The 12614-nt window shown below is 48.6% G+C and overlaps 1 protein-coding gene across 4 annotated transcripts in view; it reads left to right on the top strand.

Annotated features, from left to right (window-relative positions):
- DLG2 (discs large MAGUK scaffold protein 2) overlaps window positions 1-12614 on the top strand; it is a 970480-nt gene that overhangs the window by 472614 nt on the left and 485252 nt on the right. The window lies entirely within an intron of this gene.

Below are 12614 nucleotides of genomic sequence, written 5' to 3'. Positions count from 1 at the left end.
ATTTTGGTGGTTTGAGTGTTAAATCAGCCACGGCAATGCGGTGCTTCCGGAAGTAGAACCAGAAGTCCTTCATCGCATGCGCGAGCTCCTGCACGCATGCAGCGGCTTCAGCCCTATCTCCTAAATCCTCCCGCCGACCAGGAAGGGGGACCTGGCAACCCTATCAAGGCTGCCTAGAAAGGAAGAAGAGAGGAACGGAATCCAGGGACCCTGGTCACCTGGGTTAGTCACGTGACTTGTTTTCAAGTGATGGTTTGCTGGTGAGAGGGGGGCTGCATGGGAGGAATCCTTGTGTTTGTTCCGGGGGCTCTTGGCAGCTCCGCTAATCGCTTTCAAGGAACATAAAAAGTTTGATCATAGGTTGGTGGTGTCCCATGCCTGGTGGTCAGATGGTTAAGAGTGGTTGGCTGTTAGGATGCAGCAGACGATCTAAGGCAGGGGTCCCCAACGTGGCGACCGCCAACACCTTTTCTGATGCCCGTCAAATGTTTTCAGGAAGTGGGCGGGGTCAGGTAGGGCTTTTGCCCAGCAAGGCTTCTGATTGGCCATTGCAGGTTTGGGAGGAGCTGCCACCACAGCACAAGGATCTATGCTGTGTTGCTGAAGCGAAGCTGTGGCAATCATTTTGTGGCTGGCTCCGCCTCCTGCAGCAGCCATTTTGTGGCAGCCATTTTGTTGATGTGCCCACCATGCTGTGTTGCAATGCCGAATGTGCCCGCAGGCTCAAAAAAGGTTGTGGACCCCTGGTCTAAGGGAGAGCTGGGTTGCTTTCCGACCAAGTGTAGCTGTTGCCGCATAAAAGTCGCGGTCGCTGAAATGTGCGTTTCCCTATTTGTCTTGCAGTGGTGGTGTTACCGTCAATCGGTATATAAGCCAAGACTGTTTAGGTGTATGCCTCCTTATATGTGTCTGTGTAAAAATGCTAATGGAACAGCGCTGAACTCGACTATCACTCCTCTGGACTGGCTGGGCTTAGTCAAAACCGTAAGGGCCCTTCTGCACCTTATTTTGCCACAGAGTAGGGTCTCCTGCCTCCTTTGCTTTCAACTTTGGTTTAAGCCCTTGGCTTCCGTTCCAGCAATGAACAGCAGGGACTCCTGAGTGAGAGAGCTCTCATTCTGGGTATGCAGTGGGTACATCCTTCTCTGGCATGACGAACAAACGGTTAAAATTCTTTGAGAGAAGCTCAGAGAAAGGGAGTGGGCAAAGCTAAGGAACTCACTCTTTGGTGATTTATACATGAAAAGCCTAATCGTCTCATAGAGTCCAATAAAGACAATTAGGAGGAGGTTACAATCAGTTCTTTATTTAGCTAAACAACAGAGCTGGGGTGAAATAGCCCACAATTAAGATGCAGGGTACTCACCAGAGAGACAAAGGAAGCATCAAACCTTTATGCTTTCATATGGGGGCAGGCCCATGGCTATTGACACGCAGGTTGACATAGAAAAACCCCAATCACACTTTAGGGATATACTTTACTTTGATTAGACTATCCTATAGATTTTTCCTGATGTTGTTTCTAGGCAAGCTCTAGGTCTTGTGATCTTGGAAGTAACTAGAATCCACATTCCTCAACGGAAAGGTAATTCCGAAGATACGCTGCTTACTGGTGAAAGCCTGTATCAGTCACAGACAGCGTGAGCTGGCTGATTCATGGCCCCCTGATGCCAACCTTCCCAAAGCTTCCATGTGTGCATTATGAATACACAGTATTCCAAACCTGCTGTTATACTTTAGGCCTAGCTTTTCCAGAAGAGCAGTTATGCAAACTGAACACATAAGCATACAATCATGATTACAGGCATTACATGGGAGTTTTACCTGTGGTTCGTTGCTTGCTGGACCTACTTTCCTGTTGAGAATCTCTGCACCAGCAGTCTCCAAGCTCAAATCAAGTCCCCGCCCCTTTAAATGCTGCTTTGTAATTGGCTTGCTTTGTAGAGCTTACTGTGAGAGAATCCCCTCCCCCAAAACCCAATTGCTGCATAATAAAGCATTTTAAGAACGAACAAAAAAAACCCCCAAAAAACCCTGAAGCAATCTGAAAGGAGGCGGGGAGAAATCCAAGCATCGGTTTTAAAAAGCCTTTCTTCTGCTCAGAAAGAGCTCTGAGGAAGCAGGAAGCATTTGAATCCCCCGCCTCTTTACACGCTGCTTTGTAATTGGCTGTGAGAGAAACCAAGCTTGTGTGTCCCGCGCTTTGCCTTAGGCACAGGGATTTCACCTGGGATGAGCTCAGGGAGACGGAAGAATCGGGTTAACGGAAAAATGGGAAGTCCTGGGATTTGTGAAGGCTGGCAGTGAGGTCAGCTCTAATGGACGGAAAACTCATGCATAACTCCAAGTAACAACCGAGACAGACTGGGGGTGAACGTGAGTGAAAGTACCCATGCATAAACAACCTTTCTGTTCTGAAGAAAGGAATTGGATTCTGACTTTGGTAACCTGCATGTTCAGTAGCTGTGTTTGGCTCTGGGAAGCGGATGGTTCAGATTTGCCTAAGCTGGTGTAAAACTAATCCTCTGAAGTAACAGGCAAAGATTGGGAGGAAAGGGGCCCTTTCTCAGGTCACTGGAACAGGCTCTGGGAAGGAGATATTCAAAATACAGGGTGTTGTTCTGGGATTACTGCTACAGAAGTGGGATATGTCTATAGTGAGAACTGGAAGAGAGATTTGAGGAGAAATCTCCACACTTCTGTGTTTCTCTGGGGAAGAGAGATGGTATGGGCTCCAACATCCCTGATAGCTAGGCAGCAGCGTCTGACTAGAAACATCTATAAAAAGTTCTGGGAACTGAACTGAATTTGTGAACTGAATCTAAGAATTGTAATACGGTACCAACTAAGCCATCTAAGATCTATGCCTCCTCTGAAGTGAAACTTGAGAACATAAGAAAGGCCGTGCTGGATCAGACCCAGGCCCATCAAGTCCAGCAGTCTGTTCACACAGTGGCCAACCAGGTGCCTCTAGGACAGGGGTGGGGAAAGTCAGGCCCCGGGGCCGTTTAAGGCCCGTGAAAATATTTGGTCTGGCCCTTCGTGGGTCTTGGCAGATCTCTAGCTCAGAAGGATCTAAGACTGGTGCTCCGCCCCTCCCAGGACAGGAATAGCCTCTATTCAAGGCAGATGTGAGTTTGTTTTGCTGAGAAAAGGAACCTTTTTCCCCCCTTGCAGAAAAGTCGTTAGCTATGGAGCTGCTAGGACCGCCCAAGATGCCACTGGTTGGATGCCTGCCTACTTGCCAGCACCAGGGGGGGGGGTTTCCTCTGGGGCAGCTGCCTGCTTGGGGTTTGGTCGGCCAATTTTTAATTTGATAATTTTGTATGGCCCGCGAATGATGTTATAAATAACTAAATGGCCCTTGGCGGAAAAAAGGTTCCCCACCCCTGCTCTAGGAAGCCCACAAACGAGATGACTGCAGCGGCATTCTCCTGCCTGTGTTCCACAGCACCTAATAGAATAGGCATGCTCCTCTGATCCTGGAGAGAATTGGTATGCATCATGTGCCCATTTTGACTATAGCCACAAATACCCCTCTTCTCCATGAACATGTCCACACCCCTCTTAAAGCCTTCCAAGTTGGCAGCCATCACCATATCCTGGGGCAGGGAGTTCCACAATTTAACTATGCATTGTGTGAAGAAGTACTTCCTTTTAGCTGTTTTAAATTTCTCACCCTCCAGCTTCTTATAAGATAGCTCTGGTTCTCTGCTTCTCCTCGCCACAGTTTGCCCTTCAAACCCATCCCTTGTACAGTGTTTAATAAATCTCTCTTTCTCGGTTGTTAACTTGAAAAAGCCTTTGGTGTCTCATTTCTGCTGAGGCAAAATAAGTAAAGGGGACTAAGAAGGAGAAAATTAAAACTCCAAATAAACGTTCAAGCTCTCTCTCCCTCACTATCCACGTTCGAGGGATCGTGATATCTGGCAGGGACACCTACGCTTTGGCCAGAAGATTCGAGAAAGCTGCAACTGCCAGGAGTTTCAGCATGAGTAGGGTTGCCAACTGCCAGGCGGTAGCTGGAGATCTCCTGGAATTCCAACTGAACTCCAGACTATATAGATCAGTGCTCCTGGAGAAAATGGCTGTTTCTGGAGGGTGGGCTCTATGGGAATGATACTCTGCTGAGCATCCTCTCTTCCCCAAACTCTGCCTTTCCCAGGCTTCACTCCCCCCAAATCTCCAGGCATTTCCCAACCCTGAGCTGGCAACCCTAAGCATGAGTCTGCTCCGCAGAGATGATTGCATGTGTTCTATTTTTAAACCTGCCTCCCAGCCAAATTTGTCTTTTAGAGTACAGGAAGTACCAAAATCGGCAAAAAGACAACTAGGTCATGGAGTTGGATCCCGTATGGTACACAGGTCTTCCCTTCGATGACCCCAAGAAGGACCTCTGGAAGCTTTAAAAAAAAGATCCACGCATGATTGGGTGGGTAACTGGCTGTTTCCTGTCTCCTCTGGGCTTTCAGAGGGGGACTTTTATTGGGGAGTCAAGCAAAGAAAAGACAGGATCATAGAATCATAAGTTGGAAGGGCCCATACAGGCCATCTAGTCCAACCCCCTGCTTAATGCAGGATCAGCCTGGAGCATCCCTGACAAGTGCTTGTCCAGCCTCTGCTTAAAGACTGCCAGTGAGGGGGAGCTCATCACCTCCCTAGGTAACCGATTCCACTGTTGAATAACTCTTACTGTTAATTTTTTTTCTTAATATCCAGCTGGTACCTCTCCGCCTGCAATTTAAACTCATTATTGCGAGTCCTATCCTCTGCTGCCAACAGGAAGAGCTCCCTGCCCTCCTCTAAGTGACAGCCCTTCAAATACTTCAAGAGGGCAATCATGTCCCCCCTCAACCTCCTCTTCTCCAGACTAAACCTTCCCAACTCCCTCAGCCTTTCCTTGCAGGGCTTGGTCTCCAGGCCCCCGATCATCCTCATCGCTCTCCTCTGTACCCGCTCGATTCTGTCCACATCCTTTTTGAAGCGAGGTCTCCAGAACTGCACTCAATACTCCATGTGTGGCCTGACCAATGCTGTGTACAGTGGAATTATGACATCTTGCAAATTGGATGTTATGCCTCTGTTGACGCACCCCAAGATCGCATTAGCTTTTTTTGTCGCTGCGTCACACTGGCTGCTCATATTTAACTTACGGTCCATCCATACCCCAAGATCTTGTTCACACACACTGCTGCCCAGAAGATGGAGAGTCTCCTTCTGCCTCCTGGGACTGCTGCATTGGTTGAAAACCGTACTGTTATCATATCACCAATTTTGTGATTGTACCTTGGCTGACGGCAACAGCAGTCTGGTCACCTTTAAAGAAGTGCTTTCTGTGCCCTATTTTATGGTGCTGGTTCAAATGTAAGATATTGCTGCAGGGATCGGGCTGGCTCTTCCATAACTTGTGTTGACTTCGGGTGAAATGCGAACAGGAAAATCCAAGATGCTCTGAAAATCCTCATGCACGTTCTTGCCTTGTTTTGACACTAGATGGTGCAGTTAGATGGGGATCTTTTTCCGTCTAGGGAAATGCTGCAAAAGGCCTGTGAACTGGTAGTTGAAGCAAATGCAAAGAGAAGGAGGAGGAGGAGGAGGAGGGTTGGTTTTTATATGCCGACTTTCTCTACCACTTAAGGAAGTACCAAACTGGATTACAATCACCTTCCCTTCCCCTTCCCCTTTTCACAACAGACACCCTGTGGGGTGGGTGGGGATGAGAGAGTGTGACTAGCCCAAGGTCACCCAGCTAGCTTCGTGTGTAGGAGGGGGAAACCAACCCGGTTCACCAGATTAGCCTTCACCGCTCATGTGGAGGAGTGGGGAATCAAACCCGGTTCTCCAGATCAGAGTCCACCGCTCCAAACCACCACTCTTAACCACTACACCATGCTGGCTATAGGCAGAGTGGTTGGCTATACAGAGAATCAATGGGCAGTTCTCCCAATGGTGGGATGTGAGCAGTGGGGTGCCTCAGGGATCTGTGTTGGGACTGGTGCTTTTCAGCCTGTTCATCAATGACCTGGAGTTGGGGTTAAACCGTGAAGTAGCCAAGTTTGCAGATGACACCAAATTATTTAGGGTGGTTAAAACAAAATCAGACTGTGAGGAGCTCCAGAAGGATCTCTGCATACTGGAAGAATGCAGACATGCAACAAGCTACGCTTCTTGTTCTGTATAGATGCTGGTAAAGGTATTGATGGGGGTCAGTGGAAGGGCCCGAATGGACCCGATTCAGTGGACCAGGCTAGCCCAATTTTACCAGATCTCAGAAACTAAGCAGGGCCAGTCCTGGTTAGTACTTGGAAGGGAGACCACCAAGGAAGTCCAGGGTTGTTACTCCGAGGCAGGCAATGGCAAACTACCTCTGTATGTCTTTTACCTTGAAAAGCCTTCGGGGTAGCCATAAGTCGGGTGTGACTGGACTTTCCAAGAGGTGGGAAGGAGAAGAAGTGCATCAAGCTCTGTCTAGGAATACCTTGCATTTTCTGAACTATTTGCAATTCAAATGTGCCGGATTATTACTCTGATCTCTCTTCCCTCTCCACCTCTGATTAAAGTACCATCGCATTCTTTTTCTCCAGGGAGTCGGTCTAATCAATATTCATCAGGCAAGAGCAAAACCTGCTTTTGCGAAAGCAAATGTTCAGGTTTCATAATCACCGGGTAGGGTTTTTTTCTTCCCATTAATCTACTGTGTAAAGAACCATCAAGTTGCAGCCGATTTACAACTGGAAGAAAGCTTCAGATTTTGCTCAGCGGAGCAGGAGGATAGGGTCGAATCCACCACGTAGGATGTAAAATGTGCTGGTTTACGTCCAGGGGGGTGCATCCAACCCTGTCCTTCCATTTCACTCAGTAAAGTTTGAGGACTTCCTCTGGCTTAAGGAATTGTACTCCGACTTAACTGGATCTTCTTTGGAAGGAGAGCCACCATTGGAAGAAGACTCCTTAGGCTAGAAGAAGAAGAGTTGGTTTTTATATGCTGACTTTTTCTACCACTTAAGGGAGACTCAAACCGGCTTACAATCACCTTCCCCTTCCCACAACAGACACCCTGTGAAGTAGGTGGGGCTGAGAGAGCTCTAAGAGAGCTGTGACTAGCCCAAAATCTCCCAGCTGGCTTCGTGTGTAGAAGTGGGGAAACCAATTCAGTTCACCAGATCAGCCTCCGCCACTCATGTGGAGGAGTGGGGAATCAAACCCGGTTCTCCAGATCAGACCTCACCACTCTAAACCACTGCTCTTAACCTCTACACCATGCTGGTAGGTGGGGCTGAGAGAGCTGTGACTAGCCCAAAGTCACCCAACTAGCTTCATGTGTAGGAGTGGGGAAACAAATCCAGTTCACCAGATTAGCCTCCACCGCTCATGCGAAGGAGCGGGGAATTAAACCCGGTTCTCTAGATCAGACTCCACCACTCTAAACCACCACTCTTAACCTCTACACCACGCTGGTAGGTGGGGCTGAGAGAGCTGTGACTAGCCCAAGGTCACCCAGCTGGTTTAATGTGTAGGGGTAGAGAAAAAAATCCAGTTCACCAGATTAGCCTCCGCCGCTCATGTGGAGGAGTAGGGAATCAAACCTGGTTCTCCAGCTCAGAGTCCACTGCTCCAACCACCTCTCTTAACCACTACATCACGCTGGCTCTCAGAAGGACGGCTCTATGGAAGATGGTTGGATCCACATCAGTAACAAATGGTGTGAGGAAAGGCTAATGAATCTGTGGCTCTCCAGTTTAGAAAAAGAAAAGATAACTGGGGGTGTGGGATAGACCTGACAGAGGTTTATGACGTTGTGCATGAGGCGGAGAAAGTGGACAGAGAGGACTTTTTTTCCATCTTGCAAATAAATGCAGAATGGACAAAAGGGTGGTACGTCTTTGCTCAATAAGTAATTAAATTGTAGAATGCACTGCCAATCAATGTGGTGATTAAGGAGAGATTAAACAGATACAGGGAGGATTGGTCCATCAGTGGCTACTTCCCATAGGGACTAAAGGGAACCAAACATCTAGAGCAGTGGTTCCCAAAGTGGGCAGTACCACCCCCTGGGGGGGGATTACCTAGGGGGGCACTAAGAGGCAACGGGGCAGCAGGGGGGCACTAGAGGTGGGCTCCTTCAACTGTGTTGTTCACTAATTTACAATAGATCAAGCTATGGCACCATGCTGGCAAATTTGGTGGAAACTGTCAGCATTTTTTTCCAGACTTTGACGAGCTGGTACCGCTGGATTGAGTTCATCAGTTTTGTTGAATACATTTCAACTAAAAAGTTTTAATTTGCTTAAAATTTTGAATAATGCTTTTTATAGGATAGGGTAGGGGGCGCTGGGTTGAGTTTGTGGAACCAAGGGGGCGGTGGCCCGAAAAGTGTGGGAACCACTGATCTAGAGGTGGTAAAGTTCTGAGTCCCGGTGGTAGGAGGCAACTTTGGGGAAGGCCTTGGTCTCCGTGTCCTGTTTGCCAGCCTTTTAGGGCAAGTGGTTGGCCCCTGTGTGAGAGGGGAGGCTGGACTAGATGGACCACTGGTCTGATCTGACAAGGCTCTTACGAAACCCATGCAAAGGCCCTAGCTATTTGCTGTGGATCTCGCTCGCGCTGTGTGCATAAAGTGCCATGAGGTCGCACCTGATGGACTGCGGCCCCCGCAAGGGGCTTTCAAGGCAAGTGTTAAGCAGAGGTGGTCTGCCATCGCCTTCCTCTGCAGAGTCTTCCTGGGTGGTCTCCCTTCCAAGTCTTGACCCTGCTTAGCTCCCAAGTTCTGGCAAGATCGGGCTGTACCACCCAGCCTTACCTCCCTCGCCCTCCTAACTAAACTCTTTCCCTTCCTCTTTATTGAAAACTGAAATGGTGTCCCTGTTGTGTATGCCCTGGCTCAACCGGGACTATTAAAAAATAACAAAAGAAGAAGAGTTGGTTTTTATATGCCGACTTTCTCTACCACTTAAGGAAGAATCAAACTGGCTTACAATCACCTCCCCTTCCCCTCCCCACAACAGACACCCTGTGAGGTAGGTGGGGCTGAGAGAGTGTGACTAGCCCAAGGTCACCCAGCTGGCTTCATGTGGAGGAGTGGGGAAACAGATCCAGTAACAAATCCGGTTCACCAGATTAGCCTCCGCCGCTCATGTGGAGGAGCGGGGAATCAAACCCACTCCAAACCACCACCCTTAACCACTACACCACGCTGGCGACAGAGGCATTGGCCGAGTTTTTGCAGGCTTGTCTCTGCTTGCTCCAGGCCACCGGTGGCTCTCTAGGGCAGTAGCCCCCTAGGAAATTTTCCTGTACGTTCAACGGCCAGACTGCCTCTGCTGGGAACCTCCTCCAACGGAATTGCATTTACTCTGGCTTTCCGATCAATGTAGATCAGAGAGTTGTTTATCTGCAAAGCGCTTAGCAAGCATGTTGTCTTTAGCCACCGTGGGGGGAACTTTGTCTCCATTAGGTCCTGGGTATAATGGGCCATTAACTTCTCAGAACAAGCTTGGCTGGACAGAGCTGGGCATACGCACAGAAGGCCGGCGTCTCAAAACAGGCCCTCAAATGGGCCGTAACTGCTTTTAGTTGGATTTCATATGGGTTTTTCCCCCACTGCTAAGGCTAAAGTAGGGTTGTCAACCTCTAGCTGGAGATTTCCAGCTATTACATCTGATCTCTAGCCAATAGGAATCAGTTCCCCTGGAGAAAATGGCCGCTTTGGCAATTGAACTCTATGGCATTGAAGTCCCTCCCCTCCCCAAACACCACCCTCCTCAGGCTCTGCCCAAAAAACCTCCCGCCAGTGGCAAAGAGGGACCTGGCAACCCTAGGCTGAAGTCATAGAATCATAGAGTTGGAAGAGACCACCAGGGTCATCTAGTCCAACCCCCTGCACAATACAGGAAATTCACAACTACCTCCCCCACACACACTCCCAGTGACCCCTACTCCATGCCCAGAAGATGGCCAAGATGCCCTCCCTCTCATCATTTGCTTAAGGTCATAGAATCAGCATTTCTGACAGATGGCCATCGAACCTCTTCTTAAAAACCCCCAGGGAAGGAGAGTTCACCACCTCCCGAGGAAGCCTGTTCCATTGAGGAACCGCTCTATCTGTTAGAAAATTCTTCCTAATGTCTAGACGGAAACTCTTTTGATTTAATTTCTGGGGCAACAGAAAACAACGCGGCACCCTCCTCTATATGACAGCCCTTCAAGTACTTGAAGATGGTTATCCTATCCCTTTTCAGTCTTCTCCTCTTCAGGCTGAAGTGTGCTCCTCTGCGGTCCTCACAACAGACAGAGAAGGGAAGACAGAGAAAATAAGCCAAGTTCTGGCAACGGTGTGCTCTCTTCCCAGATGAGGAAAGGCTAAATATCTGGAAATTCCTACCAACCCATATTCCCAGCCTGGAGAGTGTATTCTGTGAAGATGCAAAGGGCTTAGGGGGGGGGAAATTATACAGTTTCCCAAGCAAAGCGAACACTGGGGAGGGGGCTTTGCTGCTGCCTGTCAACAGCCGTCACTTATTTTCTTGGGGAGGAAAACAACCGCCGCCCAGCACTTGACGTGGTTTGCTTCTGACTGCTTGTTTTTTCTCCCCCAGCCCCAATTAAACTGCCTGCTGACAGAAACAAAAGAAACATTGTCAGGTGCCAAAATGATAAACAAGATTTAGTCCGCCACAGCATAAATTGGGCAAAAAACTCACCATCCGCGGGTCCCGAATAGAAGCAAACACGCTGAAATTAGGCTATGGTTTGGGGTGGAAGCTGCAATGGGAAATGTGACAGTATTCTGCTTCCATTTTCACGTGTTATTGATGTAGAACAATGGGCCATGGTATCTTTCTCTGCAGCGTAGGATCCAAGATATGACAAGGGGAGACAGGGTTTCAAACCCTGCCTCAACAAATGCTGAGAGATGTCGAGAGTGGTGCTTGGGGACGGCAGAGTTTGGGGCAGATGTGACATCACTTCCAGGAGACACTCTAGGATTTCCCCTGATCTCTGTGGTAAAGACCATAGAGACATGGGGGGAATGCCTAGAGTGTCACCGTGGAGGCCATTTTCTCCCACTCCTCCATTTCTTGAGGGCTGGGAATTGCTGCCGAGGGTGGATAGGGGTGCAAACGTGGGGAGGCAAATGCAAATCTAAGGAGGGGAACCCTTTCCTGCCCTGCCTTACCTCCCTCCTTGCTAGGCATCCAGTTTCTGCAAGCGATTGATGGAAACCCGTAGCTGTGGTTAGGGCTCAGTGGTAGAGCATTTATTTGGCAGGCAGAAGGTCCCAGGTTCAATCCCCGGCATCTCCAGTTAAAGGGACTAGGCACGTCGATGATGTGAAAAACCTCTGCCTGAAACCCTGGAGAGCAAGGGTCTGATTCAGTATAAGGCAGCTTCATGTGTTCATGTGACCTCAACCATATTCCTGGTGGAATAGGCCTGATCTTCAGACTACATAAACCACTTATTTATTTATTTATTTATTTATTTATAAAACATGTATTCCACTTCCAGAAAATGGCTGCTTTGGAAGGTGGACTACATGGCATTATACCCTACTGGGCTCCCTCCCCTTCCTAAACCCTATTCTCCCAGGCTCCACTCTCAAATCTCCTGGCATTTCTGAACCCAGAGTTGGCAATCCTATGAATATGGGAGATACCTAACATGTGCTTTACTGCTACATCCATACTAGTTTCATGCACAGGCCTTCAGCAGATAATGCTCGCACATAGCAAGCTTTCTAACCGCAATGGCGAGGACTAGGAACCTCTCTTTGAAAAGTGAAAGGTGAGTTTACCAATGTTCTGGAAACACAGTTTCTTTTCTATACCAGGTATAGCAAGCCTGCAGGAAACGGGACCTATAGTAATGCAGCAAACGTCTAAATTCTCTGGATCTGAAGGATTTGGGTGCAAATTACTTAGCTCAATGAAATCCTGTCTTCCAAAGGATGTGGTGACATGCCAAGGACAGATTGCAGTTGATTAATGGGATTGGAAAACCTGGAATGCTCTACCTGTCCTAATACGCTAGCTAGGGTTGCCAACCTCCAGGTAACAGCTGGAGATGTCCTGCTATTAAAACTGATCTCCAGCCGATGGAGATCAGTTCCCCTGGAGAAAATGGATGCTGTGGAAATTGGACTCTATGGCATGGAAGTCCCTCCCCTCCCCAAACCCCATCCTTCTCAGGCTCCACCCCAAAAACCTCCCGCCAAGGGCGAAGAGGGACCCGGCAACCCTAATGCTAGCTTGCATCTGCTTCCCAACTTCAGCATCTCTTGGGGGGGGGGGGTCCAAAAAAAGGTGCACCGATTAAAAGAAAGCACGTGATAATTGACTTTGTGGAAGGTTTTAGAACTGACAATAAATCTGCTGCTAAGTAGGAAAGGTAAAGGATCGGTAATGATGCTGTCAACACGTTTTAACTTCAACGCGGACGCTTGTTTGTGCCGCTGATTGTGCCTTTGATCAATAGGTAATTAGATGGGATGACTGGAGTTTTGGAGGGTGGACAATATGGCATCACACCCCTGCTGAGCTCCCTCCCCAAACTCCACCCTTTCCAGGATCTGTCCCCCAAATCTCCAGGAATTTCCCAACCTGGAGGTAGCAGCCCTA

This window comes from Euleptes europaea, chromosome 12, assembly GCF_029931775.1.
Source record: "Euleptes europaea isolate rEulEur1 chromosome 12, rEulEur1.hap1, whole genome shotgun sequence".
In the NCBI taxonomy this organism is placed as follows: domain Eukaryota; kingdom Metazoa; phylum Chordata; class Lepidosauria; order Squamata; family Sphaerodactylidae; genus Euleptes; species Euleptes europaea.
This window is presented reverse-complemented; position numbering and strand designations above follow the sequence as displayed.